Source organism: Danio aesculapii, chromosome 7 (genome assembly GCF_903798145.1).
Source record: "Danio aesculapii chromosome 7, fDanAes4.1, whole genome shotgun sequence".
Lineage (NCBI taxonomy): Eukaryota > Metazoa > Chordata > Actinopteri > Cypriniformes > Danionidae > Danio > Danio aesculapii.
In genome coordinates, this window is record NC_079441.1 from 23104058 (window position 1) to 23120608 (window position 16551).

The 16551-nt window shown below is 35.9% G+C and overlaps 1 protein-coding gene across 1 annotated transcript in view; it reads left to right on the forward strand.

The window, feature by feature from the left end:
• shroom4 (shroom family member 4) overlaps positions 1-16551 on the forward strand; it is an 89744-nt gene that overhangs the window by 40211 nt on the left and 32982 nt on the right. The window lies entirely within an intron of this gene.

Below are 16551 nucleotides of genomic sequence, written 5' to 3' on the forward strand. Positions count from 1 at the left end.
ACACCCACACAGAGTATGATGTACGCTTAACAGGACAAATATAAACCCAATCAGAGTAATGTTAACCTATTTTGCTCACCACATCATCAAAATATCTTAATATGCTTAATATCTTCATTTGGTCATGGAAAACCTGGAAAAATCATGGAATTTTGACATGACATTTTCCAGGCCTGGAAAAGTTTTGGAAAAACGGAAAAACCCATAAGATTTTGGAAAAGACATCAAATTACATTTAGTCATTTAGCAGACATTTTTTGTGTCTGCTAAATAAAATTAAATAATTGTTTTATCACACTAGAGTTTGCACTTGCAAAATTCTGTAGTACGGCGCTGTGAAAAGGGGCGGGGTTAAACAATACGATTAGACGTTAATAAAAGTGAACGATTGCTCCATATTTTAAATGTCTTCTATTTGTCTCATGCAATCACCTGATGTGATTTTGCAGGTAAGAATTCACCAAGCTTGAACTTTCGAATGCAGTGAAATGTGAAACACATGCTTGCGTTTCTGGTCTGCTGCATTCGCATGTCTATGAATGGAAGTCTACGAGGGGGAAAAGTGCAGTGTGATCACGGCTTTAATAGAAGTAGTTTTACCTACTATTACTAGTTTAACAACTTGCTTAACAAACTAAGATGGTCTAAAATTAGTTTGACAAATATCTGTATATTGAAAAGGAGGTTAATTATTTTTACTTCTTTTCTTGGCCAAAAACGTGCTCTCATATTATTAGTGCTGTGTAAGCATCATCTATTTTACATGGATATAAAAATAAATTGAAACTATTGCTTGTGTTATGATATGCTGTAATAAATGTAAAAGTTTCTTATAATTTATCACGTATATGTAGACATTACATGAAACATTCGGTCATGAAAATTGACTTGAAAGTCCTGGAAAAGTCATGGAGTTTTTGTAGTAAAAATGTGTATGAACCCTGTCACCAGATCTGTTGTGGATAAAGGCTAATTATGATTAAACTTGACATAAGAGAGTGATAGATGTATGTCATTATATTTTGAAGCTACAGTTAAAGAAAACTCAGGAGGCCAGGAATTAACATCAACCTGTGCATGAACAGACAGTTGAGCTGAGTGATTTGACACAATTCTGCAGTCTACATGTGTTTGTTGAAGCATACGCATCAAATTGCACAATAAACGCGTTAAATTATCAAAAGATGTAACTAAACATACATTATGCCTCTTCAGAGTGGAGATGAATAAACGTATAATCTGTAAATCTTGTATTTTGCGTCCTGAGGCAAGTTTGAAACGTGTCTCGTGCTGTCGTTGCCCAGTAATGCATAGTTAACAATTTGGGGCTTGTGTTTTCAAAAAAAAAGTCCCACATACATACTATGCACTCTTGATGATGTGGCAGCTCATCAGGTCCAGATGAATGACCTAAAGTAGGCTTACATGCAAATGATGAGGGCATGACCCGTGAGTTTAATCAGTTTGTTTTGTCTTCTGATTGGCCCGTTGTCCAGCGGGGTTTTACACTCGTGGAATTTACATGAAACTGAGGAAACAGTGGTGTCTGAGGCTCACAGTATGCCATTTTCAGATTTTCATTATAGGGCACCTTTAAACGCGCAACTTTGTGGAACTTAGAAGCTTGAAATTCATAAAATACAGTACAGAACATGTTTATTTTCTGTTTCCACTGTTAAAAGTATCAAAATAGTGACCTATAGATAGGCCCACACGGAATCTGCACGCGCAGAATTCCGCAGATTTTCCACAGATTTTCCACAGAATTCCGCAGATTTTTAGCCCATCATTAAATCTGTTTTTTACTCGAGTAAATGTGTGTGAATCTATATTTATTCAATTTTTTTTTATTAATTACAGTAATATTATTGACTAATGTGGAAATGTTCATCTGATTTATGTACAATGCAGTTTTAAAGTAATATTTTCTGTCTTTTAGTAGAGATACTATATACATTATATGAGAGTCTAATTATATAAGTTATTATATAAGTGCTTTGTTTACTAAATAAAGTGGATCTAATTGGATTTGCATTTTAAACATTAAATAAAAGTTAAAAAGATAATATTTTTTATTTCACATATTAAGGTTTTAGTTATGATACTCCCAAAATAATTCTGCAGAAATCCGCAGATTTTTACCAAAATTCTCTGCAGAAATAGCAAAAACGTCCGCAGATTCTGTCTGGCCCTACCTATAGACCATTTCAATGTGGTCATGTCATTGCCCCGTGAACATTTCCTGCTTGTTATCAAACTATTTCATAACTGTTACAAGAGGCAATTCAGTCATAACTTAATGTTAAAACAGCCATCATAGCATTATTTAGCAATATGTGGCTCTTTTTGAATTCTTGGAAACTATAAAAATAAAAAATGTAAAACAGGAAATACGTTGGGACCACTGTTTTTGTTTACATTCCTCAAAATGGTCTATACCATACCATTTGTTTTGTGACTTCCAACAGTACGATACCAAAAAAGCTAGACATATTGCAGAACACTATTGGTTTACAGAGAACAGTCACTTGAGTGTACAGAAAGCCAGCGATATGATCACACTAAAAGTTACATTTTTTTAATACATAGACAAAAAAAGACCTGAGTGTAGGAATGAACCATGCTCAAACAAAGCTTGCCGTCTTCTTGTGACAAACAGCTATGTGTTAAGTAGCAAGAACAGGATCTGCTGTAGGTCCTCTTTGTTGTTTACGGGGCTGTTCACATGTTGTCTCTAAAGTTGTGCAAAGTGCGAGGGTCATCACTTCCTCTTATTATTCATCTGCACTTACCATTCGTCTACATTTGAAATAGGCATGGGCCAGTATAAGAATCTGACGGTATGATAACATTGGATAAAAATATCACTGTTTAACAGTATTGTAATTACTGCTCTAAAATATATTCATTTTAAACGTCTGGGTAAAAAACAAAAACATTTTTCCCCTTTGAATACAATATATTTTATTTTGAGAAACATTTAAAATATTTTGGAACAGTAAACATGTCAGGCTAATTAATTGAAATAAATCATTGACTTCTGCTGTCTTCATTAATATAAAAAAATAGAGATTTCTTTACGGGATATAAAAAACACGCACAAAAAAACTTAAATATACCTTAGTAACGGTATAACAGAATTTTTTTTGTAGTTTTAAAATCTTGATTTTTCCAAACCATTGCAAATCTTGAAACCAGTTATCGTCCCATGCCTATTTTAAAATATTATTAATAAAGGTAACACTTTATTTTGATGATCCATTAGAGTATTATAGAGTAGACTGTCTGCTTAATATCTGTTGATACTGCTCCTTCAACAGACATTTAACTGACTATAAGAAACTTTGCAAGTACAAGTATAACTTACTGTACTGTTACTAACCCTAACCCCAACCTAACAGTCTACTTATAATCTAATGAGAATTAGTTGGCATGTAGATGCAATGTAACTTAAATTCAACGGACCATCAAATAAAGTGTGACTGTAATAAATAAATTGAGTGTGCAAAAGATGTGATATGTGAATGGTTCAGATGACTTTTTTCTGATGAGCGAGAATTACATTGATCGCAACAACATTCTGGAATACAACATGCGTACCAATTAAGAGTTCTGTTGGCAGTGGAAACTCGAGTCTGATCAGAGTGACCTGTACTAAATCGTACTTTACTGTACTGTTCTAAACTGTACTCTCTCAGTGGAAATTAGGCAGCGTTGAAACTGACATTTTGATGTAGGTATGCAGACTTGCAGACACAAAATCGTAGTTATTTTAACATCCTTATTATTAGTGATTGATATTTCGTTGGTGAAATCCAGTCATTTCAATAGGAATTTAGCATCAGGCCAGTGATTTCCCTTGTAAATTAAGCATCGGGTTGAGTAACAAGTTTATCCTAATTCCCTTTGTTCACCAACATGAAGCTGTGTGGTGTGAAAGTGACTTTAGTGTGAGCTTCATGATGAATTCTTGACAACAGACAATGTACTTTTTGCCTGCCAAATTTGACTGAAGTAAATGAAATTTTGGTGCAATTTCCCAGTTTCGCAGCATGGTGCTGGGTTGTGGCTGGAAGGGCATCTGCCACATAAAACATGCCAGAGTTGTTAATAATTCTACTGTGGCGACCCCTGAAAATTTAAGAACCAAGCCGAAAGAAAATTAATGAATACATAAAAATCTGATATATTTATTTATTTTTAAAATTATATTTAGGAGTTTTTACCTTTAAAACATATAATGTTGTAAACAATAATGTTATACCACAGTGTGGGCACCAGAGAGATGGGAAGGATTGGCAAAGAACCTTGAGCCAGGAATCAAACTCGGGTCGCCGTGAACACAGTAGTGCCATGTGTTGGCGCACTAACCACTAGGATATTGACGCAGACAAAAGTCCAATTTTCAACTTTAAAGATGCATGAAGCTCTGCTCACAAAGAAGTCATATTCAGGCAAACCAGTTTTTGTTGATGGTTATAGTCAATTCACATGAACCGTTTAAAATCCATGTAGGAAAATTTGAAAAGAAACACTGGATTCATTGTTTTTTGTTGAAATGATTCAAATCGCACCACAATTGTTTTGCAAAACAGTGGTAAATGTGGTCGTATTTTGAAAGTAAAACTGAAATATTGCACAGACAAAAGGTCACAATAATCGCATTTACTATTCAAAGCAATTTTAGTAGGTGAAATACGTACATTCCTCACATGTTAAGAGATTTCACAAGGAGGTGAAAGATTTCTACACAGATTCCACCTCAGGTTTGGTTTGTCATGGGATTTCACTGTGTTGACCATCAGCTGCAAGGTTTGAAAGGGACTATTGTGTGAGCTTCAAACATGACTGCACTGTTGTCAATAATCAGTGTCTTTTTGTGCCTGTAGAATTGAGAGCAGATTTCACTATTGTCACCGCACCTTTTAAGTCAAACTGGCATTTTTTTCTTCTGAAGCATCACGCTTAGAGGATGTGACCTGGATATTCACTGTGGGATAGCATCTGAACAGTGGCTAAATCCACCAGTAGCTTCTGATTATGTGTCTGTTGTTTATTTTAGCTGGCTTGATGCGAGCTGACGTCAGCAGAGTTTGGCAGACAAGCGAGGTTTGTCACCCATGACAGACCAAATTGACTGACACACCCTGTTTGACTCACTCAGAGTCGCCTGGTCTAGAATCAGATTTTCTGGTATTGATTTTCACTCCCGGTTATTGTGAGATAAATGCTTAAACTGCGTCCAGGTCAGTTTTGATTTGTTCAGTCTGACCACAGACTCACTTTGTGTATGTTCAAAGTTTCATGTGCTAGTGCCTCACTGTGGCTGTTTGCAGAGGCGCAGATGAGGCGCTTAGCAAAACACGCTAACAAACATTTAAAGAATTTGACTGATGTATTCACGTGCAGCTTGTGATAAATGTTTACCTTTTACCACTAGCTTTATGGAGTAAATGAGGTGCTGCATGTGTGAGTGTGTGTGTTGTTGAGTCTGGTCTGGAGGTCCAGTAGGCTGAGTCCAGCACATTCCAGTGTGTTGAGGCCTCGGTGCATTAGCAGCTAGCAGACAGCTGAATGTACTGCATCCCCCACTCCTCCCTCTTTCATCTTCTTTCTCTTCTCTCACTTATTTATACTGTCCTCCCTTCCTGCTGCTCTGTAAACCCACAGTCACCTCTCTTCATTCTTTTTCACCAACACTCTCAGTATTTTCCTAGCTCTTCTAGGAGCATTCTCTAGCTTAGAAATGCTGGAGCCTCATTCTTGAACATCTCAGTGTTGTCTAATATTATTCTAGAACCCTTCAAAGTTTTGTCAGTTGTATGACCTCGTTCTTTATCCTCTCAATATGTTTTTTCAAACCTCTCAGCATTCTATATCCTCATTCTATACCTTCTAATTTTTTTAACAGGGGAATATCTTATCCTCTGAATTATTTATTTATTATTTTAAAATCCATTCTATAACCTATAATCTAGTTTTATTTCAAATGACTTTTTAGGGCTCAACACTAAGGATTTACCAATTTTCTCTCTAGCCACACCAAACTAATTATTTTCTTCCCACAAATTAAAAATTATGTGTAGAAACAAGCAAAATATAGCAGGATACCTTTCATTCAACAAATGTTCTTTAAAAAAAATTATCATTTAAAAAATATATATATTCTATATACTGTATAAACAGTAGTCTGTCCTGGGTGTAGGTCCCATGGTCATCAGTTAAATGGAGAGTTCATCTCATATTAAAGCAATGTTATTGTAAAGGATGATGATTAAACCATATTAATAAAAATAATTGGAAGCAAAAGAAAACATGTAAGAAATGAGCGATGATCAAAGGATGAACACGTGCACATGGTTAAGATTAGGCCCATTAATCTGTTCAAAGAATGGTTAAAGCAAAAGCGGCAACCGCCCTTCAAAGCAGTAGGACTGTTTGGTGCATGAGCACCGATTATTTATTTATTTATTTATTTTTATTTATTTTTTTAATTTCCCAGTCTATTTCAAAGAGAACCGATCAAACAAGTTGCCTTTTCAGGCACGGTTGCTTCGTGCAAGGAAACAGGACACGGGAGCTTTTAAGCACTCGTGTGCATCACATCATCTGTGTGCGTGACACACAAAAGCCCTCATCAGTGAGTGAAGATTGCCTGTGTTTTACCGTGGGCCTGATCATCCTTTCATTTGGTATTCACATGCTTTCTTTTGCTCGCTAAAACAATTATCAGTCAGAATTATTAGCCCCCCTTTGATTTTTTTTTTTTTTTTTTTTTTTTTTTTTTTTTTCCTTCTTTTTTTAAATCTTTCACAAATGATGTTTAACAGAGCAAGAAAAAAATTCACAGCATGTCTGATAATATTTTTTCTTCTGGAGAAAGTCTTATTTGTTTTATTTTTTAAACACCATTTTAAGGACAAAATTATTAGCCCCTTTAAGATATATATTATTTCTATAGTCAACAACAACCATCGTTATACAATGACTTGCCTATTTACCCTAACCTGCCTAGTTAACCTAATTAACCTAGTTCAACCTTTAAATGTCACTTTAAGCTGTATAGAAGTGTCTTGAAAAATATCAAATAAAATATTATTTACTGTCATCATGGCAAAGAGAAAATAAATCAGTTATTAGAAATGAGTTATTAAAACTATTATGTTTAGAAATGTGTTGACAAAAATCTTCTCTCTGTTAAACAGAAATTGGGGGAAAAAATAAACAGGGGCACTAATAATTCAGGTGGGCTACTAATTCTGACTTCAACTGTACATATACTTACATGTGCATACTTGTACATTGTACATACCTTCCCTGCATTTCTACATTTAGATGACATTTGCCACTAAATGTATATTTGATTTTATTATTTATTAAAAATTAATTAAAATAAAACAGAAATTTAGTAAATTTCAAAATGCATGTCCATATTTAATTCTGGACATTACAATGTGTGTGTGTGTTTTTTTTTTTTTTTTGTTTTGTTTTTTCAATTTCTAGCTAAATTTTCAGCATTTTTTTAACACATTCCATTTGGTATCCGTTAGAATTTTGTACCTAAAATAAATTGAATAAACTCACTGTCAGAGCTTTATAATACTTGTACAACCTTATTCTGGAGCCTTTCGATGGTTTCTAACTCTTATTTCCTTATTTACTAGCTTCAATATTCTTTTACTTCTGTGAGCTCGTTTGATCATTCTTGTCATTCTTCAACCTCATTGTCAAACCTCTCGACATCCTCTAACCTCTTGACATTCTGTATTTATCTTATCTGTAGTATATAAACCAATTCAATATGTTGTTTATTTTCATCCAACCGCTCACTCAAAAGATTCTCAAAACACAAGAATTCTCACGGGACTTTTCACAACAAAACATAACCTACTTGAGTGCACTTAAGGTATGAGATTTAGGGAACGGCAGTCTCAGACGTGCTTTTAGCCAAAGACAAATCTGAACTTTTAAACCTTCAGCTTTAGGATCCATCCAAACACCAACTCTGCAGAAGCTAGCCACAAAGTAAGAGGTTCAGGAGCGAGGGCTGCAGAGATGGAAAAAAAAAAGTTTCCTGTTCTTTTTACATCCGTTTATTTGGCGGCTAGTCAGAAATACTACAGTCCCTGCTTGTGGTTTCTCTCTTGCTGTGGTGGCTTTCTAGGCAGCACATGCTAATCTATTTGTGTGTTTGTGTGTGTGTGTGTGTTGTCGTCACACCAGCGAGACTGTGCCGGAGGCTCACGAAGAGATCAGATTTGATTGTTTTTCAGATTGACTATAGCTGTATATGTTGTCTATTTGCATCCAGCCTGTTTTTGTGTAAAGCTAATGGGTTAGGGATTGGCTCGAATGCCTGTTTATTCATGCTTGGCAGTCTATCTAACATAGGCACATCCATCTCTTTTGAGGCCAGTACAGCTGCCACCATGTTTTTAATCATGTGTCTACGTTATGAGGAAATTGGAACTGTTGACCTCTCATAGTCACTGTTCCTCAGCTGTGTTTTTTAGCAAAATGACACATGATTACACTTACTTTAAAATCTACATTAGTGTATGCTACAGTTAGTGTATGCTACATTGTGTAAAAAAGAGATTGTTAAAGGAACACACCACCATTTTACCATTTATCACACCACACACGTTACCATTTTGAATCCACTCAGCCAATCTCTGGGTCTGGCGAAAGCACTTTTAGCTTAGCTTAGCTTAGCATAGCATAGCATAAATAGGTTGTTTGCAATCACGTGGTTCTGGTGACATGCAAAATTCAGATGGAGGGCAGGAAGTAAATAAAATGAATAACATAGAAGAAAGTCTGTATTTTTGCAATTTATACCATATTTCAAATGATATATAAATAGAAAATAAGCACATATGTTGGGGATGATCCTTATATCATGAAAAGGGTCAAGTTTTTTACTGAATTTAAATATATTTGCCTCTCATCGTGGCAGTATATTCTGTATAAGCTATTATATTACATGAAAAAATACTACAGTAAATACTTTAGTGTTTGGAAACATAGATAATTACTTGAATTAAACTGTCATAGTAATTATATTGTTGCTGTGGTACGAAACAACTGTAGTAATAAACAAATTATTTAATAGGCTTCAGTTTTCTACGCTATGTTATACACCATCACAATGCACCACGGTTTACACTAACATTACAGTATTCACTATGCTATAGTATTCTGTAGCATCTAACTAAGAGTTGTACACATTATACACTTTACTATGTGGTTCAAAAACATGTTTATTACACATTACTATAGTTTTTCCCCATGTGGATATCTTCCAGACATCATGAAATAACAGATGAAAGCATACAAAAGCGTGGACGCATTGTCTACATTATTATTTATTTAGGGAAAAAGTGCTCCACAATAATAAGTCTAGTTTTGTTGCAAGGGTTGCATTCCTTTTTTGTTCAGTTGATGAACTTACCATCAACAAACATTCACCACTGCTGCACATCTCATGTTCACGTTAGGGTTGTTTATTCCACTGAAACGCCAGTAAAGACTTGTATTATTGCAAAACAAGACAGAGATTTTATTGCAGCGATTACATGGCAGGGTGCGTAATTTATATTCTCCTGGATTTTGTTTAAGTGTGGTGGTGTTTGTATTTGATTTTTATATTTAACACATTAATGCATAGCTAGTTACGCATAGTTCATACGCATAGCTAGGCTTGTAAAAATCTGTTTAAAATCTGTGTAAAAATCTTGTACACAGATGTATTGAATAAATGTTGAATATGTGCCACCTTTTCTTCAGTTTTTCAGCCAGTTTCTTGAACTTTCTCCCAATTATGAGCAAAAACTTTTGAAAGTCTATAAAAGCTGTTTGGCATTTCTAATTTTGGCCAATTTAAACAATTATAAACAACATAAAACTGAAACATTTTGACGTTCTGATAGCGATTTCTATGTAGAAGAATCCTTCCTTCCATCTGAATTTTGCACATCATCAATGACAGCATGTGGAAACAACCCATAATTGAATCGGCTTAGTCGAATAGCATCTCACTCAAGACGACCAAAAAGTTTAGATTTTCCCTATTTAAAGCTTTTCTGTAGTTACATCATGTACTATGACTGACAGAAAATGGCTGACAGAATTTCTAGGCTGATATGACGAGGAACTGAACTCTCATTCCGGCATAATAATCAAGTAACTTTGCTGCAGCAGCACAAGCAATGATATTACGCAGCATCAAATAGTTCTCAGCACCAATCCCCACACGCTGCATCACCAGTTAGATTCTGTGTATTACGGTTGTAAATACAGACCAAATATTCTGCTTTATAAGAACTCAATGGATCTTCAGAAGCAGAGGTTGCACATTTAGTTTTGCCTGTATGTTTTTTTAATACTATATCTTACTGGTCACACTAACAAATACATTTAAAGATCAGTTTACGCTGTGTAAAGGCATAAATACAGTCCATTTATCCCCAAAAAAGTCATCCTCTCCATATTTTGAACATTAGATACAACATCCAACCATTCAGATTTTGTAGGGTGTTCGAGTTGTCGCCACTTTCGAGTTACAGTTTTGTGACTGGTTGCTAGAAGTATTTTGAATAAATAGTTGTCTTTTACACCTGTTTGTTTTTTGACTTTGTTTTTTGAGTGCTGGTATTTGTTGACTTGCATCTTGTGCATCACCAGGAATGCTGTTTCATTTAAAATAATATTGTATTAACGGAAAAAAACATGTGTATATAACATGGCCTGTGGATGAATAAAATAACAGCACATTTTTATTTATGGGTGAACTATACTCTTAAGTATGACTTGAGGTTTTTGTAATGGTGTATTTTGTGAGTGTGTGTTTGTGTGTCTGTGAGCACATCTTTGGACGTTCCTAAAGGTCACATGCATCACGCAGGGCTCATTTCCAGCTCCATTTAAAGGCCATGGAATGTTTGACTATTCAGTTAGCACCACGATAGAGATGTTTGTTTGTGAGTGTGTTTAATGCCAGCCTTCCTGCCGGTAATTAAAAATTGACCCAAAAGATTTACAAGGTGGGTTTTCTGAGCTAACCATACAGTGTGTAAATCATTTATTCTTAGTTTTTTTTACTCTAAAGACTTCTTTTTGTCCGAGCCAACCATATCTGTTATGGTTATAACAACCATATCTGTTATGGTTGTAAGTGAAATCTTATAAATATGATATTATATAAATGTTGCACATATTTCTGTGCTTTATTTTAGCATTGTTTGAGTGTAAAATTGACTAGTGTACAAAACAATTTATATGAAAGTCATTTGTCAGTAGCAATGACGTTTATTTTTGTCTGTTTGTCAGAATTGGAGCGGTTGTGTCTTTGTGAATGGGAAGCTGATCTGTACAGTTAAAGGATGTTTGTGGTATGTTGTGTCCAGACACACACTGTATTGTTTTCCTGTACACACACACTTTCTATTGTTGAACCGCAGCTGTGTGGAAGGCAGATTTCATGCATTTCGTAACTTAGGATAATTACAAATTAAATTCAGTGTTTGCCTTTTCTCACTTTCAGTTGCATAACTTTAAGTTATGATTACTATAAGTATAAAAGTTGTGTTGCAGTCGATCTGTTGTGTTTGTCTAAACTTGATGTACTCTGCCTTGAGGTGTGGTGCCCATCTTGCCATTGAGAACAGTGTGCTTCTCAAACTTCTGGATGTCTGGTTCCTCCCAGTTCCTACTCCCACTTCCTGTTACACATGCTGACTGTAATAGCAGCTTCAGGAGCTGGGCTGGGAACCATGGGATAGAAATGTTTATTTACAGCAAATAACCATTGTCAGGGGCGGAAGAACTGTTTTGAAATGTGGATTTTGTCCCTGGCTCAAGCCAAAGTCTGAAACGTTGGCCATATTTGGGCTGTGAACATATATATTTTTTAAAAATTCAGATTCACACACATGCTCAGACTTTAAGGGAGGGTCTTTAAAGGAAGGCCACGTGAGGGAGGGAAGTGTTGCTGTCTTTACATTTACATTTACATTTAGTCATTTAGCAGACGCTTTTATCCAAAGCGACTTACAAATGAGGACAAGGAAGCAATTAACACAACTATAAGAGCAGCAGTGAACAAGTGCTATAGACAAGTTTCAGGTGTGTAAAGTCTAAGAAGCAAAGCATCAGTAAAAATTTTTTTTTTTTTTTTTTTTTTGGAGAGAGAGAGAGAGAGAGAGGGCACAGTTAGTGGAATAGCCAGAGAGGCAGTTGCAGTCTTGGCATATCCATCTGGATTTGTTAATGAATTAAAGCGATAGTTCACTCAAAAATTTATTAACTCACCGTTGACTTGTTCCAAACCAGTTTGAGTTTTCTTTCTGTTGAACACAAAAGAAGATATTTTAAAGAGTGTTGGAAACTGGAATCCATTGATATCCAAAGGAGAAAAAAAAACAAATGCAATGGAAGTCAATGGTTATAGGCTTTTAACATTCTTCAGTATATCTTCCTTTGGGTTAGACGGAACAAAAAGAACTCAAACCTTGGAACAAGTCAAGAGTAAGTGTACAGAATTTGAATCTTTTTAACACATTGGCACTTTTTGCCATAAAAATTATTTTATTTAATTATCCATATTCACTCACCGGCCACTTAATTAGGTATACCTTAGTAGTACTGGGTTGGACCCCCTTTTGTCTTCAGAACTTTCTTAATCCTTTATGACATAAATATTCCTCAGATTTCAGTCCATATTGACATGATAGCAACAAGCAGTTGCTGCAGTTTTGTTGGCCATGATCCATGATGTGCATCTCCCATTCCACCACATCCCAAAGGTGCTCTATGGGATTGAGGTCTGGTGACTGTGGAGGCCATTTGAGTACAGTGAACTCATTGTCATGTTTAAGAAAACAGATTCGCTTTTTATGACATGGCGCATTATCATGCTAGAAGTATCCATCAGAAGATGGGTACACTGTGGTCATGAAGGGATGGACATGGTCAGCAACATTACTCAGGTAGGCTGTGGCATTGACATGATGCTCAATTGGTACTAATGGGCCCAAAGTGTGCCAAGAAAAAATCCCCCACACCGTTACACCAACACGACCAGCCTGAACCGTTGATACAAGGCAGGATGAATCGCTGCTTTCATGTTTTTGATGTCAAATTCTGACCCTACGTTGCAGCAGAAATCGAGACTCATCAGACCAGGCAACACTTTTCCAATCTTCTATTGTCCAATTTTGTTGAGTCAGTGCGAATTGTAGCCTCAGTTTCGTGTTCTTAGCTGACAGGAGTGGCACTCGGTGTGGTCTTCTGCTGCTATAGCCCATCCGCCTCAAGGTTGGACAGGCTGTGTTTTCATAGTTGCTCTTCTGCATTCCTCTGTTTTAACGAGTGGTTATTTGAGTTACTGTTGCCTTTCTATCAGCTCGAACCAGTCTGGCCATTCTCCTCTGACCTCTGGCATCTGGCATTTGTGCCCACAGAACTGCCACTCACTGGATATTTTCTCTTAATAAAGTGGCCGGTGAGTGTATAACAGCTAAAATCTAAAAGTTTGTAATTTCAGACTTTTAGCTAGGTTTGTCAAAGAAAAGAAATTCAAAAATATATTTTTTTCAAATCCATTTACTCCAAAGGACAGTTAAGATTTTGAAGAATGTGTTTTTTATGGTCTGTGCAAGCTAGTTGCCTCATGATTCTGATGTTCCTAAAAATATCTTTTACTATTTTTGATCCACAGAGGAAAGTCATTCAAGTATGGAATAACATGGAAGTGAGTAAATCATGATTGAATATCCATTTAAACTACCCCAGAATGACTTTACATCTTTGGTTGAGCCAGAAATTGACATGTACAGGTTGTGCCTTTCAAACAAACACGAATATCCTGAAAGCATCACACTATTGGGATCGGAGAAAAAAGATAAATTGAACGCATTACGTTTAATAATTAACAATTTTCCACGTGTCAGCATTTCTCAGAGTGTTTAAACGGTGCATAAATGACACTTTCAGCCATGTGCAATTCACATTACAGGAACCAATGGCTGTAATCTACTGTTAGAAGCCAACTGGCCAAAACACAGATATTAAAGCTGTAAGCACCACTGCTCTCCTGAGGAAATAAAGTGTGGAGAGCCACTTCAGTCATCGTTTATCAAAGGCTGCTCGGTCTCTCTGGGAGAAACCCCAGTTGCTCTTCGCTCTACGAGTTTATGATCTTGTGGTTTGGAGAGGCCGTGAAGGACAGAGACGACAAACTCAGGAAGCTTCTTGAAAAAGCAGTCGCACGGTAAGACCCTGTCCGCTGCACTAAGGAACAAGAAAGAACAAAGGAGACTCAATGCCAAAACAATGGACATTCCTTACATTCCCAAGACCCCCCCTTTCTGGCTTTTCCACACATTTGGAACAAAACTCTAAGACCTTGCAGACCTTGAAAACGTCCCATGTGCCAGTCTCAATGTTAGCCCGTAACATGTTTTTGATCAAATTTCTGTCCATGGAATTTATAGTTTATGGCCTACTTCACTGTCTTTGGTTAAGAAAAGTGTGCACAGATGAATGTATGGTGTGTTTTGGAGATGCGCTGAGAGATTTATTTGAATCTTTTGGCTGGTATTACTGTCTTTTTTCTGTGGGCTGCTATACTTAAACAGTTCATCATATTGTCATTAAGCAAAGTACAATACAGAGCCAATGAAATGCAGTTAGCATCGAACCAGAAGTGCAAATAACAAAAGTATAAATGATATAAATGTTTATACAACATTATGACGTTATATATTGTATTGTATTTATTGTATTGTATTGTATATCTAATTGCAGCAATTATATCTATGCATGCATGTGTATGCATACCTGAAAATTACCAATAGATAATTCAAACACTTTTTAAAACACAAAGCAACACATTCTCATCTGTGAAAGCTTATCTCATATTTTCAGGAATTTAAATCTCAGTTTTTTTTTTTACTAAGACTACTGAAACTAAAGGCTTCGCACTTTTGTCATATCTTGGAAAACTGCTGTGAGTGATGACATTGTCTGGTGGAACCTTTCAAGAGCTCTCTGCAATTATAGATAGCAAGAGCTTAATGTTTTTTATGTGTTACTCCCAATTCCGTTAACTACTGTGCAAACACTTTTTCAGTGAAATTTGCCCTTTTATCTGTCGGAGTCATCCAAGGCAGACAAAATTTCACTAATTTTTTTACGACCAGCGGAGCTTTAATTAAGCAAAACAAAACAGCCTCTTCTTTGCGTGATACATGTAAACACCTTTAGATTTAGCAGGGAAGTAAACAATTCTTTCAAGATGTTCACTAAGCACTGGGATTATATATAAATGTGCTCTTTAAATTCAGTGTATCTTTATTTTGATATGTCTCAATTGAGGAAAAAAAACTGCAGGATTTAGTCCAGGCTAGAAAGGCTGTATAGAAATATGCAAAAACTTGTTTTGTGACTTCCAAAATGCCCCAAAAATGTTCATGAACCAATTTCAAAACTTGAACCTTACAGAACCAGACGTGAGCTGACACAAGGGGCCTATCATACACCCCGCGCAATAAGGCACAAGACGCGTTTCCAAGACGTGTTGCTATTTTCAGATCAACGCAACCTTGATTTTCCCTTTTTCCGCCACATTGTTTAAATAGCAAATCCATTTGCGGCACTTTGTGGACTCATGAGTTCTTCGGTCTGGAAAAGAGGTGTGTTAAGGCGCATTGTTGGCGCATTGCTATTTTGAGGAACTAAAATAGACTGTTTAATAGATCAACTGAAAGCAGGTCTAAAGTCCAGCACAGAGCGTGTTAGCTGTGTGTCTCGTTTGCACATTGCTTTAAACATGCAGGATGTACAGCAATACGCAAATATCTTTACAAATTACAAAGAAATAAAGGATTAAAATATTACAAATTAAAAAGAATTAAAGGAATAAAATATTACAAACATTATTATTTTCTACATAAATATAAAACCCACTGTCTCTATGCCTTCACCTCGGGGGGCTTTTTTTCAGTTTTATTTACGACAACTTGCTTTTGTATAATGTTATTATTATTAGCAGTATTATTTATTATATGCATATTTATATTTGTTTTATAAAAAACAAGCTTAGATTTGTCCACCTGCCAGGTTTTGGACCATATGGGGCATAGGATGTGTTTTGATATAAGTTTTTTGACCACACTTCATTGTTATTGTTCAATTATTTGTTTGTTGGAAATTAAAACTGAATTTAGAAATGGTTTTGAAACAAATCTTTGCGCTTAACAAACAAAATTAATTATGTAGGCTAATGGATGTCTTCGGTGGAGTGCGTCCAACACTGTTACCTTATCCGTGAAAAAGAGAAAGTGAAAGTAAAGGCCTATTAGAGGAGACCCATTCTTTATCCTCACACTGCGGATGCTCTGTTTAACTGTTGTCTTGCTAGTGAAGCATTCAGATTTTCCACTTACAAAGTCCGCCATGTAAAATGGCAAATGCGGCATGGCGTGACGCAACTGACTCTTAAAGGGAATAGGAGATGTGACTCTAATTGGTTTATTCTCACAACTCACC